This window comes from Rhinolophus sinicus, linkage group LG02 (genome assembly GCF_036562045.2).
Source record: "Rhinolophus sinicus isolate RSC01 linkage group LG02, ASM3656204v1, whole genome shotgun sequence".
NCBI lineage: Eukaryota > Metazoa > Chordata > Mammalia > Chiroptera > Rhinolophidae > Rhinolophus > Rhinolophus sinicus.
Genome location: NC_133752.1, coordinates 5,380,432 through 5,392,507, shown reverse-complemented (window position 1 = coordinate 5,392,507; position 12,076 = coordinate 5,380,432). Strand labels below are relative to the sequence as shown.

The 12,076-nt window shown below is 49.6% G+C and overlaps 1 protein-coding gene across 1 annotated transcript in view; it reads left to right on the top strand.

Annotated features, from left to right (window-relative positions):
• The first annotated feature begins 1,859 nt into the window (after window positions 1-1,859).
• Window positions 1,860-12,076, top strand: part of SLC2A9 (solute carrier family 2 member 9) — a 148,208-nt gene continuing 137,991 nt past the window's right edge. The window contains exon 1 of the mRNA XM_019716591.2: window positions 1,860-2,083. The gene's annotated coding sequence lies outside the window, so the exon portion shown is untranslated. The remainder of the gene's footprint in view (window positions 2,084-12,076) is intronic.

Below are 12,076 nucleotides of genomic sequence, written 5' to 3'. Positions count from 1 at the left end.
TTAAATAAGGTCCTAAGAGCCCTGATCTGATAGGATGCCTCAGGGTTGCCATTGCAAAACACCGCAAACAACAGAAATTTACTCTCTCACATTCTGGAGGCTGGAGTCAGATCAAAGTGCTGGCAGGGCCGGGCTCCCCCTCAATAGAGACTTTGGGTAGAAACGCTCCTTGCTCCTTCGGGCTAGCGGTACCTGTGGAGCTGCAGCATCCATTGGCTTGTATCACGCCACTCTCTGTCTCTATTGTCACGTGGCTTCTCCCTGTGTGTGTCTGTCTCTTTATAGGGACACCTGTCGTATGGGATTAGAGCCCACACTAGTGACCTCATCTGAACTTAATTGCATCTGTAAAGACCTTTCTAAGTAAGGCCACATTCACAGGACCTGGGATTAGGACTTTTCTAGGGGGACACAATTCAACTCGTAACAGCATAAATCCTGAACTTCGTAGCTCACCATGTTGCTATGAAAATTATATACAATGATGTATGAAAAAACACTGTTCGAATTAAAAAAGCATGCAGTTGTTGTCCCCTACCCCGGACGGGTGACTTGCTGGCTTTGGGATGGTGGGTCCCTCAGATGGAGGTCCCAAGGCAGGTTCTAGGTGGGACCACTTTGAGCCGGAAGATGCTGACATAGCACCATTTCCCTATTTGAAATAGTTCAAAGACAAATGATTATGGAAGCCATGAACTCAAGAGTCCTCCGAGCCACAAATGAAACACAAGTCTGAGAGCCAGCAGCGGGACGGTTTTCATCATTACTGAGATGCCATCACAGTGCTGGCCAGGAGCTTCCTTCACTCAACCCCCTCCCCCCCCCCCCGCCGGACTTGGTGATACATTCCCGCCCAAAGACGGAGTTGCAGTTTCTTTTTATATAACTGTCTCATAAAAAGGTGTGTCCATTTTAAAATAAAATGTTTTATTATTTAGAACTGAATTATTTACATAAACATTTAAAACTGTATATTAACAAAGCATATCTGAACATGTGACACCAAATTAAACTCTCCGTGGGGTTTCTAAACAGTTGTCGGATGAATAGAGTACAAGCTACTTCACAGAGAATTGGAAGGCGCTTTGAAAGCTACAAATCACTGTAAGCACTTTATTTTACAGTAACGTTTAGTTTGCACTTTATTATATTGTCAGGATTAGAAAAACGAAAAAAGTTAGGAATGTAGAAGGAAACAAAACCAAAACACATTCCTGGAAACGACCAGGAAAGGTTTTTATCCATATTTCCTTTCTGACATTTTACTGTCTGGTTTATCATCATTGGTTTATTTGCCAAGCCCTTCAGCTGGATCCTCTGAGAAACGTGGACACGCCTATTCCAAACCCTAGTGCCTGTTTAACACAGTCATTTCCCTGCAGATATTTATGAAGGGAAGGGGGGGCTCTGTTCTTGGCCTAAAAGAAACTGGCATGCTGCTAGTGGTTTTGATTCCAATTCTGCAGACATCTATAAATTCTACAGGCCTCCCTCCCCCGTCGGCCTACGTTGGCTGAGTTTCCTTGCATTCCCCTCTTTCTCCTTTTTGGCTACCTTGGCAGCCAAGCAAAGAGAAGGCCTGTATTTGGAACAAATTAGTTTGGGTTTTAGTTCTAATAAAAAGCCCCATCCAGTGTGTCCCCAAATTCCGGGGCTGGAAGCACTGGGGTTGACATTTGCCGCTGTGTAAGGAGGTCACCAATAGTCATCCCAGAGGGAGGGCTCGTGGGCAGCGCTGCAAGGCTCCAGCTCACAAAGTGTCTGGCTTGAAAACCTAAGTCCCAGGAGACACCATGGAGTCCAGATTTCCTTCCGTAAGTCCTGCCTTGGAGGAGGGACTTCCGCTAGGGGCCTGGGAAGTGAACAAGAGTGAGGACAGAGCCGCCCCTGCTGTCCCCTGCAGGCCTCACGGCCGATGGACACACAGGGTGGCCTGACGCGCGAGTGCAGGCTCTGACCAGGCTGTCCAGGTTCAAATCCCAGCTCTGCCCTTTGCCAGCAACTTGCCCTTCTGTGCCTCCGTTTCCTCGCCTGTGAGAAGGGGATGACACCACACGTAACTGACAGGACTGCTGGGGAGTGAGTGAGTATGTGTGACGTCCTCAGCACAATTTGTGAGCAGTGGGACCCCAAATTTGCTAGCTTTTCTCTCCATACTCATGAATGTTATGCTGTTTTTCTTTTCTTTATTACAAAAATTGTGAAAAGGGAAAGGATTGGCTTCATGGTGAGGTCTGGCTTAAGAGCAACAGTTAACATTCATCCAGAGTTGCCTCAGTAGACTGCACGAGGCAGTCATGCAGCTGAGCCTTTCCAGGGACCCTGGGATTCCCCCCCAGCGGCCCATGAGGTAGAGTTTACCGCTTTTATTCCCATTTCACAGATGAAGATGCTGAGGTTCAGAAAGGAGCAATAACAACTCAGAACCCAGCAACCAGGCATGAAGGGGCTGGGACACCTGTGGACAGACGGACCCAGGGCTGTGCTGCTGACAGCTCAGCTTCCCCAGAAGAAGAGTGGGCACGGGGCCAAGGCAGGGCAGGGGGGCAGCAGATGTGGGAAGGAGGACTTCGTCTGCCGGAGTTGAGTCACTGGAGGGAGTTGGTGCCTGGCCCGAGGGCTCAAAGACCAGGTGTCTTGGTGGCACGACAGAAAGAGCCCAGCCCGGACGCCCAGGACGCTGCTCAGCAGGTCACCTATCTGTGCTGCCAGCCCTTGGACCTCAGAAATCCACCTGCCAGCAGAGTTCTACCGAGGGTGAGGCCCAGATGATAAAAATAAGACGATAAAAAGTGGTGCCAAGATGATAAAAAGCAGGCAAAAGGGCCTGGCCTGGATACTAAGAATTTTAAACTTAGTTTCTCCATTTTTAAAACAGAATACTGTATCCAGACGATTTCTGGGTAGATATTGAAGGTTTCTTGGAAAAAGTGACGCTCGGGTTGATTTTGAGAGATGAGTGTGACCCAGACCAGCAGAAGTGGAGGGTGTTCTGGATACACACAGAGTATGAGGTGGAGGGGTGCCTTCCCTAGCTAGGTGGGCAGGACTCCGGGGCAGGTGGGCCGGTCTCCGGGGCAGGTGGGCCGGTCTCCGGGGCAGGTGGGCGGGCTGCAGGCAGAGCCAGGACAGTGTCTGACAGCAGGGCTGGTGGACAGGGTGGGATGATGGAACGAAGCGTCTAGCTTACTTATCCCATCTATTCCAAGACAACCTTAGTTCTTTCCAGTAATGTCATGCAGCATAACAGACTCAAGTCAGTTATAATAAGCCACTAAGAGCAGAAATTTGATTTTCATGGAGCACAGGACAAAAGGAGGAAATTGAGTTAGCCATTCAGAAGCTCTTTGGCACTTGGAGAAAATGGAGAGAGGCAAAGGTGCTACCAAAAAGGATTGGGGGACGTTTCCTGAACTCCGCCACAGTGCCTGACTCTACACGCATCTTATTTCATTGGAGCACTCCACCTGCAAAGAGATTCAAATTCCCTTTCCAAAAAGAAATCGTGGCTCAGCATGGTTACATAACTTGCCCAGGGTCACACAGCTAAGTCACCAGAACTATACTATCTATACCATCTTCCACTCCACTCCACTATCGTCCCTCAAGAGACCTACTGGGGAGTTGAAGGAAGATTAAAATGGTTGCTTCTCCAGCATGGTCTGAGGGTGGGACGGTCTAAATAGTGACAGCAGCTGAGCCAGGTCTCCTGTTCCCCAAGCGCCAGGCTGTGTGTACAGGACTTTGTGCTGCTGTCACCTGAGGTCCTGAGAACCACCTTATGAGAAGTCCACTGTTCCCAGCTTCCTCCTGGCCTAAGCCTCCACCCTCTCTGGTGTGGACCAGATGGGTCTTCCTGCTTCTGTGTTGTCCCATCCTCCCGTCTCCCCAGGTGCTAACAACCCAGCTCCACCTGGCTGCCCAAGAGGCCTCTGTAAAGAGCTAACATCACCCCCCTCAACTCCCTGCCAAATTTAGAAACCTCCAATACCTCCCAGGGCTCTTAGCAGTCACCCCACATCCCGAACCTTGTTCTCAACCCGTGGCCGCAGGCTTCAGCCACACTGGTTTCTCAGACCCTCACACACAAGCTCCTTCCCACTCCTTCCGCCTGGACTCTCATGCCACTCCTACCCCACAGCCACATATCAGGTTAATTCTCACTCTTCAGTGTAGGTCAGAATCTCTTGATACTGCCTCTCGTTCTGCCTTACACCACTTTCTAGAGCTTTCCATAATTGCACCTAAACATCCATTCAAGTGCATGGGTGTTGAACATCTGGTTTGCCCTCGAGCATTCTACTGAGCCCATTAAGACGATGCTTTGTAACCCCCCCGGAGAGCGAGCCTGTAGATTCTGAGCTGTCTTGGGCTTCCTGGGAGTGGAGGGGCCTTCTGTCTCGCTTCAGAGAACACACAGTGCCGCGCGTTGCTCTTTACTGGGTCGAGAAATTTGAAACTAATTAGATGGGATCGGTAAACAATGCTGCCAGTTTCCAAACCGCACATGGCTTTCATGAAATTAGGCTTGGCCGGGAGCTCAAGGTCATGGGCCAGTCTATTAGCCACACAAATGACTGAATAATGACAAATCTGATGGCTATGATGCTGATTAAAGCTTAGCTTCTCTGATAGTAGTGGAACATTATTCCTTTTTTCTAATCTTAGAAGAAACCAGAGGGAGTTAATGACGGGTGAGCATGGTAAAATCAGGGTGGGCCAACTACCCTTGTCCCCTACCCCAGGCCTTTGCAAAGCCTCTCCTTAGAGGATGTTACAAACTGGTAACCCCTCCACCCAACCCCACTGGAAGGAGGGCTGCTCACTTCTCTGCCCCTGACGTGGGGCAGAGCTGAGGAGCTAGAGTTGAATTCTCTGCAAGTAGCTTCCTAATTCTAGAACAGTCAGCTTTTGGGAGGCTCTAAGCCTCAGTTTCCAAATCTGTAAAACAGGCCTGATGATGACCTCCTGCCTCGGGTTGCTATGGGGTGGGGGGGTTGATGAGGTCGCATGTGCAGTGGCCTGGTCGTGTCTAGTACATATGACAGAGTCAATGAGAGGAATTCTGTCTCCTGGATGTGGACCCAAAAGACTGGGAGGGTCTTCCCATCTGGCACAGAGTGTGTCAAAGCATGGAACCCAGGATGTTTTTCGGTTGTTTGTGGAAGAACGTGCTTACTTCAGTTTTTGTGCATATATTTTAATGTCTATTCGACTTCACGTACATCATTGCTTAAGCCTGTGGTTCTCACCCAGGGCCACACCTTCCAATTGTCCAGGGAGCTTATTAATATGCTCCAGGCCAGAGAGGGGCCTGGCTTTGGGGTTTTATACAACACTCTCTAAGGGGCATTAACTAACAGCCAGGCTGAGACCCAATGGCTTAGGGCAAAGCGGGGTAAAAAATATAAAAACTCTAAAAGTACCGTATCATCCAGGTGGCAAGCTAAGGCTGAAGTTTGAGAAACACTGATAAGCCTGAAGCTTTGCTTGCAGGCTGCGCTCAGGATCAAGGGTGTGGTGGGGTTGGTGAGTGTTACATTTCAGATGTCCTGCCCCATCCCAGCTCATTACATCAGAATCCCAAGGTGTGGACCTGGCAAATTCCTGTTCTCATCAGCCTACCTGGCCCTGGTCTTCTGGAGGACACTGACAAGCCACTCGTTTTATGAAGGTCAAGGCCATGATCAAGAGGAAGGGAGACACGCCGCCCGACCGGTGGAGACAGGCAGGGTGCTGGCCAGCGCATGTCAGTCAGTTGCACTGGGAGCCAGCGTTCACCCAGGGCAGCGAGGGGCCCAGAGGCTGCAGTTCTGGGGGATCTGGGGGTTTGGGGGGAAGCCCTCTGTTCAGTGCAGAAGGTAAGTCTTCTCTGAACGTATCCAGCCTGGTTCTCTAGGACAGGAAGGAGACAGGAAGGCAAGGCAAATGCCCAGTACAGGAACACGGTTCAAGAGTGCATTCGGCAGGAGTAGTTCCTGGGCAGTAACTTGCAGGACAGATTGCGAGACAGTAACTCCTCTATTTGCTGTCCAGAAGGCACAGCTGTGAACATCTGGAGAATCCCATACCTACTTAGCCCCCGCTGTGCCCACAGCCTGGTTGAGGTACGTGTTTAGTGACTGCAGAGAATTTGAAGGGTGAAGGGACCATCTGCACCCCCAGGGACAGCCCTGGCAAAAGTCTACACATAAATGCAGAAGAATGATGTGGCAGCAGGCAGACCACTTACCCTCTCTGAGTCTGAGTCTCAGTATATTCCCCTCACAAACGGATTCCTGCAGGGTGATTAGGTGGATGAAATGCAAGGTTTATTTGAGGGTCTAGCACAGGACAGGCTCGTAATAATAACAGTTGCTTATTAGAGGACACACTTGATATACTAGGTTCATGCAAAAGTAATTGTGGTTTTTGCAATTATTTTTAACCTTTTAAACCGCAATACCTAACGTATTAACTTCCTTCTTTGCTTCTGTACCAGACTGCCGCGTAGCTACAGAACCCAGCTAATTCATTTCAGTGGCTCTCTTCAGTGCCTTTAAAATGATCCTTTTGATTCAATTCATCCAATGTGTTCTGGCTTGAGAATTCTCCAGGAAGTGGTGGTCTTTCTTAGCTGGAAGGAAGCCATGTGAGAGGGGAGGTTGAAGTCTGTGATGGGGGGTCAAGGTGGGACCTCTGCTCCTTCTGGCATCCCTTCTCGGGGTCCCATCCAGGAGAACCCCACTTGGCTGGGATGGTGGTGGTTCTTGACTGTTTCCAGCCTTCCAGCCTTGGAGGTGATACTTACCAAGGTTGTTGTTGGAAAAAGATGAGATAATGTAAATTAAGTAGTAACAAGGATGAATGATATTTTTAATTAAATATAGCCATTTACTTACTTAAATACTGATGGATGGATGGATGGATGGATGGATGGATGGATGGATGGATGGATTGTCTGATAGTGATGACTGAAAACTGGGATGGGAAGAACCTCATTGTGGAGGGAAAAGTGCTGGAAAGAGTCCTGGACTAGAACCAGGAACCCTGGCTTAGCTGTGACTGACTCATTTACAGCTCCCTGTGTGACCTTGGGCTGTCTCTCTGCCCTTCAGTCTTATTGCCAGAATGAAGTAGAACTCAGTCCACCTCCCAAAATTCTTGGGAGGATTGTCTTTGATACTGAATGTGAAGGCGCTTTGTAACTTGCAAAGTCCGCAAGAATGTTACTTGTTCCAGTTATTATTGAATTTGCATCACGCATGGGTTTTCAACACTAACCTGTGAAAGCGTGTTCAGGACTAACATCTCCATGCCCCGGAGGCCCAGAAGACACACTCCCACATCACTAACTCTTGCTTTGCTTGCAGGGGTCCTTTCCGGGCCCCACAGCCACATTCTTGTAAAGAAAACTCCAAGTGTGAGAAGGTGCCGTGGGGGTAGGGAGCCCAGACACGGAGTGAAACCAAGTCCTCAGTGGCTGCAAAATGCCTCTAACCAAAGCGTCTGTTACACTTATACCCCCTCCTCCATTTTGTGGTTCCTACTCATGATTTATTCAGTATTTCTTCTCCTATTAGTCCTGTTTTATCTGTTTTATGTTAGAGTCAGTGCCTTCAAGTCTTGCCGGAAGTAGGTGGACCCTAACAATTAATGTGTCAGCGGGAGTCACAGACAAGCCTGGGATGGTGTTGTGGGGTGAGTTGTGTCTCCCTAAAAGATATGTTGAAACCCTAACCCTCACGATCTCAGAACGTGACTTTATTTGGAAATAGGGTCATTGCAAATGTAATTAGTTAAGATAAAGTCACACTGGATGGGGTGTGCCCTAATCCAGTGTGACTGCTGCCTTCAGAAGAAGCGGATACATAGGCAGAAGATCATGTGAGAACCGGAACGGAGATGGGAGGTATGCAGCTGCAAGCTGAGGAGTACCAAGGATTGCCAGCAAATCACGAGAAGCTAAGAGAAAGGCCTGGAACAGATTCTCTCCTGGGGGGCCTTTGAGAGAGCATGGCCCTGCCAATTGATACCTTGGGCTCAGACTTCCAGCCTCTAGAACTGTGAGAAAATACACTTCTGTCGTGTTAAGCCCCCCAGTTTGTGGTGCTTCGTTATGCAGCCCGAGGGGGAAATGAATGCATCTGGGGAAACACAGGCTGCGGGTTCCAGCCCTGCTTTGACTACACGCTGCCTGGGCCTCCTTGGGCACTCTTCTGGACCTCACGTTTCCTGTCTGCAAAGGGAGGGCATTGTGTTGGATCAGGCAGCATTTGCCAATTTTGCTGATAAACAGAATCACCTGGAATACATTCAAATTATAACTTATTAAACCTTTCCTCCGGATTTTCAGAATCGCTGGGTCTGGGTGGGGTCCAGAAATCTTCTTAGGAAACTCTCCAGGTGGTGGCAATGACCAGCAGCTCTGACGGTCTAGGTTTCTCCAGGATCAAGTTTTGCCCCATCACCCCACACGCTGTATGCAAGCCTACCCTGCTTTGTGGGTGTTCGTATCTGTGCCCCACATCCAGATTCCAAACCCAAGAGGACAGAACCGTGTCTGTATCTCTGGCACGTTGCTTGGAAGATGGCCAGTGCTTAGGAATCAGGCATCGAACAAAGCAATACATCGTCTTTACATATAAACGTCCTGCTCTGAGATATGTGACCAGGGTACTTGCAAGGTCTCAATCTCGAGCTCTCAAATGCACCTCCCTGCTGCCAGTCTGGCTCAGCCCCCCACTCCAGTTCACCTCCACCCTCCACGCTCTTTCGGAGGATATAAAACGCAGATGCAGTCTTAAGTCACTTGATCCTGTGAGGTGGGTTCCGGGATTTTTCCCTCTTTACAGAGAGGGAGGAAACTGAGATCCAGAAAGGTTAAGTGAGTTGTTCAAGGTTACAGAGCCAGCAGGGGAGCTGGGGTTTGAACCTAGGAGGCTAGTGTCAGCATCTTAACCTCTCCATCATTTCACCATCCGACCACTCAACAGGATCCAGTCCAATCATCTTCTTGTCCCAGCTTATGGGACAAGGCTGGGCCCATCTTCTTGTCCCACTTACCTCTCTGGAAAGATCACATGTCACTCTCCTCACCTAGTCACTCTGCACTTCAGTAGCTCCTCACCCTGTTGGCCCTTCTCTCTTCACTGTCCTGCTGGAAATCTACTGTTCCTTTCCCTCCAGGCTGCCGAGGCTCCCACAGCCTCACGTCTTTGCGACTGGAACCACAGCCCCGTTGTCTACACGACTCGGCCTCATCCACCCTTCCAATCTTTGCTCACATGTCACTTTTCTAGTGAGACCTTCTAGGATCATCTTTTTAAAATGTGCAATTTCTCCACTTCCACCACCACTGTCTCCTTTCTTATGTTTTCTCCATGGTACCTATCACATTCTAACACACCGTATCATTTACTTAATGTGTTTTATTTTGTGATCTGTCTCCCTCCTTTTGACTGGCCAAATAATTCTCCAGATAATCCGCCAAAAGAAAACGGTTTATTCGGGAAAAGAAAAAGAAACAGAACCAAGGAGTGTGTGCACCCTCGCCGGCCTGCTCACCACCACCCACATGGGAAAAAGCGGGCAGAGCCCAACAGGGCTTCCCCCTTTATTCGCATCCCTCCCCCGGAAGTGACCATCGGCCCAGCTCCACCTATAGGCCTCCCCAGCAATATGGTTAAGCATCTTAAGATGCCAGTTCTCTTTTAACACTCCCTAGGATGTAAGCTCCATGAGGACAGGCATTTTTCCTGGGTCTTCTCATTGCTCCACCCCGGGTGCCTAGAACCATACCTTGGCACCAGTCAATGTGTGTTGAGTGATTAAAGGACTGCGTTCCCGCTGTTACCATTCTCTGTTGTGCGTCTATGTCCCTCCTATGAGTGCGAGCTCCTTCCAGGATGGACTCGATCTGATTCATTTCTGTATCTCCAGCAACTAACAAAGGGCTTGCTTCTTATTAATTCTCCAGGAAGCCTTTGTTGAATAAGTAAATGAATAAGCGAATGAATGAATGCATGAATGAATGAATTTCCTGACAAGAGCTTGCTTGGCAAAATGCAGCAAATAGGTGTCCCTGAGTGGCCTCACCTGTGGCTGTTTCTCAGGTTGGAATGAGCCCCCAACACATCCAGCCGCTGGGATGTTTATAGCCCCAGGGACTCATTCAAGGCTGTAAAAGTTGAATAAGGTCATTAAGTTCAGCAGCCTTGGGAGAAACAGTGACATTGGGGGTGGTGGGTGTCAGTCTTGACTCTGTCCCTCCCTTGCTCTGCTTCTTTATCCCTCACCTGGAGGGAGAATTGCCTTCCCCCTACCTCCTCAGAGAAACTGCCCTTCTCACCCCAGTCCCACAGAGGAAATCCCCCGTCCCCCCAGCAGCTGCTTCTCAGGAAACTGAGAGGAAAGAGGAAGCTGCTCCTAGCGACTTCTTAGGCCAGCAGCACTTGAATTTGCTGTTTTGTTTTTTTCCTCCCTGTCCCCTTGCCCTGGCCCAAGCTTTGGCAGACCCAGAAAGTAACTGCCCACCTTGGAAGGTGAAGGTGCTTGTGGGTCTCCCCTCCAAGTCAATTGCTGGTTCTCCCCACTTAGAAGGGTTGTCACAGGAATGACTGCTTGCTGGCTGGAAGTGGGACGAATCAGGGAGTCCTGAAGGGCAGTTGCTTTTATCCAGGGCTCCTGTTTAGGAGGAAAGTCCCGCTTTGTTGGAGAGGTCACTTGGTATTCCCTCCCCAGGGGTGTGAGTCCTGGAGATTTTCCTGGAGCAGAGTAAGGGCCTTTGCTGCCTCAGAGCAGAAGGTAAGCCTGAATTCTCCAGGCACAACCTCAGCAGGGAAGGTGGGGCCGGCAGCTGAGGCTCCAAGGTTAAGGGCATCTCAGAAACTTCACTTATCTGGCTGGAAGGAATGTCCTGTTATCTTAACCCTCAAGCAAAGAGCCAGTAGAGGAGACAGATTTAGAACTCTATTGAACACACAATTCAAAGGGACCCTTGGATTCTGTTCACATTTTTTTTTTCCATTTATGCTTCCATGAAAGTGTAGGTGGCAGTGGTGGTGGTAGTGGCGGTGGCAGTGATGGTAGTGGAGGTGGTGGCAGTGGTGGTGACGATGGTGATGGTGGCAGCGGTGATGGCAGTAGTGATGGTGGAGATGGTGGCAGCGGTGGTGCCGGTGGTGATGGTGGCAGCGGTGATGGCAGTAGTGATGGTGGAGATGGTGGCAGCGGTGGTGGCAGCGGTGATGGCAGTGGTTATAGTGGTGGTGGCAATGGCGATCGTGGCAATGGTGGTGGTGGTAGTGGCGGCGGCGGTGGAGTGGGAAGCCAGGGCAAGGAGAAGAGGCAAGAGGCCATGGCAGCAGCTCTGACTGGGGTGGAAGAGCTGGTTTTGATGAAATGTGTCAGATTCTGGACAGATCTCAGGGACAGGGTAGGGTGTGGCTAGCAGGTAGAGTGGTGATGCCACTTACCTAGGAGGGAAAGACTGTAGAGGAGATGGTTTGGTGGGGGATCAAGGGGGTGTCTAATAACATGGGAGTCAACATGCAGATGGGATCAGAGCCGCTGTGGAGAGAGTGCAGAGAGAAGATGATGAGGGGACAGGGAGGAGGCCCCAAAGAAGAATGTGGAAAGAGGCCGGTGAGAAAGGAGAGAACCAAGTAGGAGCTTAGCAAAGTAGCTCAGATGAGCCTTTCCAGGTCTAAGGAAGGTCAGGGCTGACCAGCATCTACCCCGCCTTTCCTTCAACATCTAAAGCATGTGCTGAGTCTCCCCGGGAATCACAAGGTCATTAAGACCCGCTCAGGGCCGGCAAAGGCTCCTATGTGCTTGTTAGTCAACTCTGGCCAAGCAGGAGAAGGAACTGGGAGAAACTCTGAATGAGCAGCTAAGTACAATATAAATATTTATGTTGGACTCTTTCAATTTCATGAATGATTGACTTATAGATGTTAAAAATAGGTACAATTCCCGAGTCTCTGCTAGGTGTTGGGTGTTAATGTCCACACATTATCATTAACGCACACGCAGGGACATGTTGTCATGCTGCTGACACAGGTAAGGAAGCTGAGCTGAGATAGGTTTGACAGAG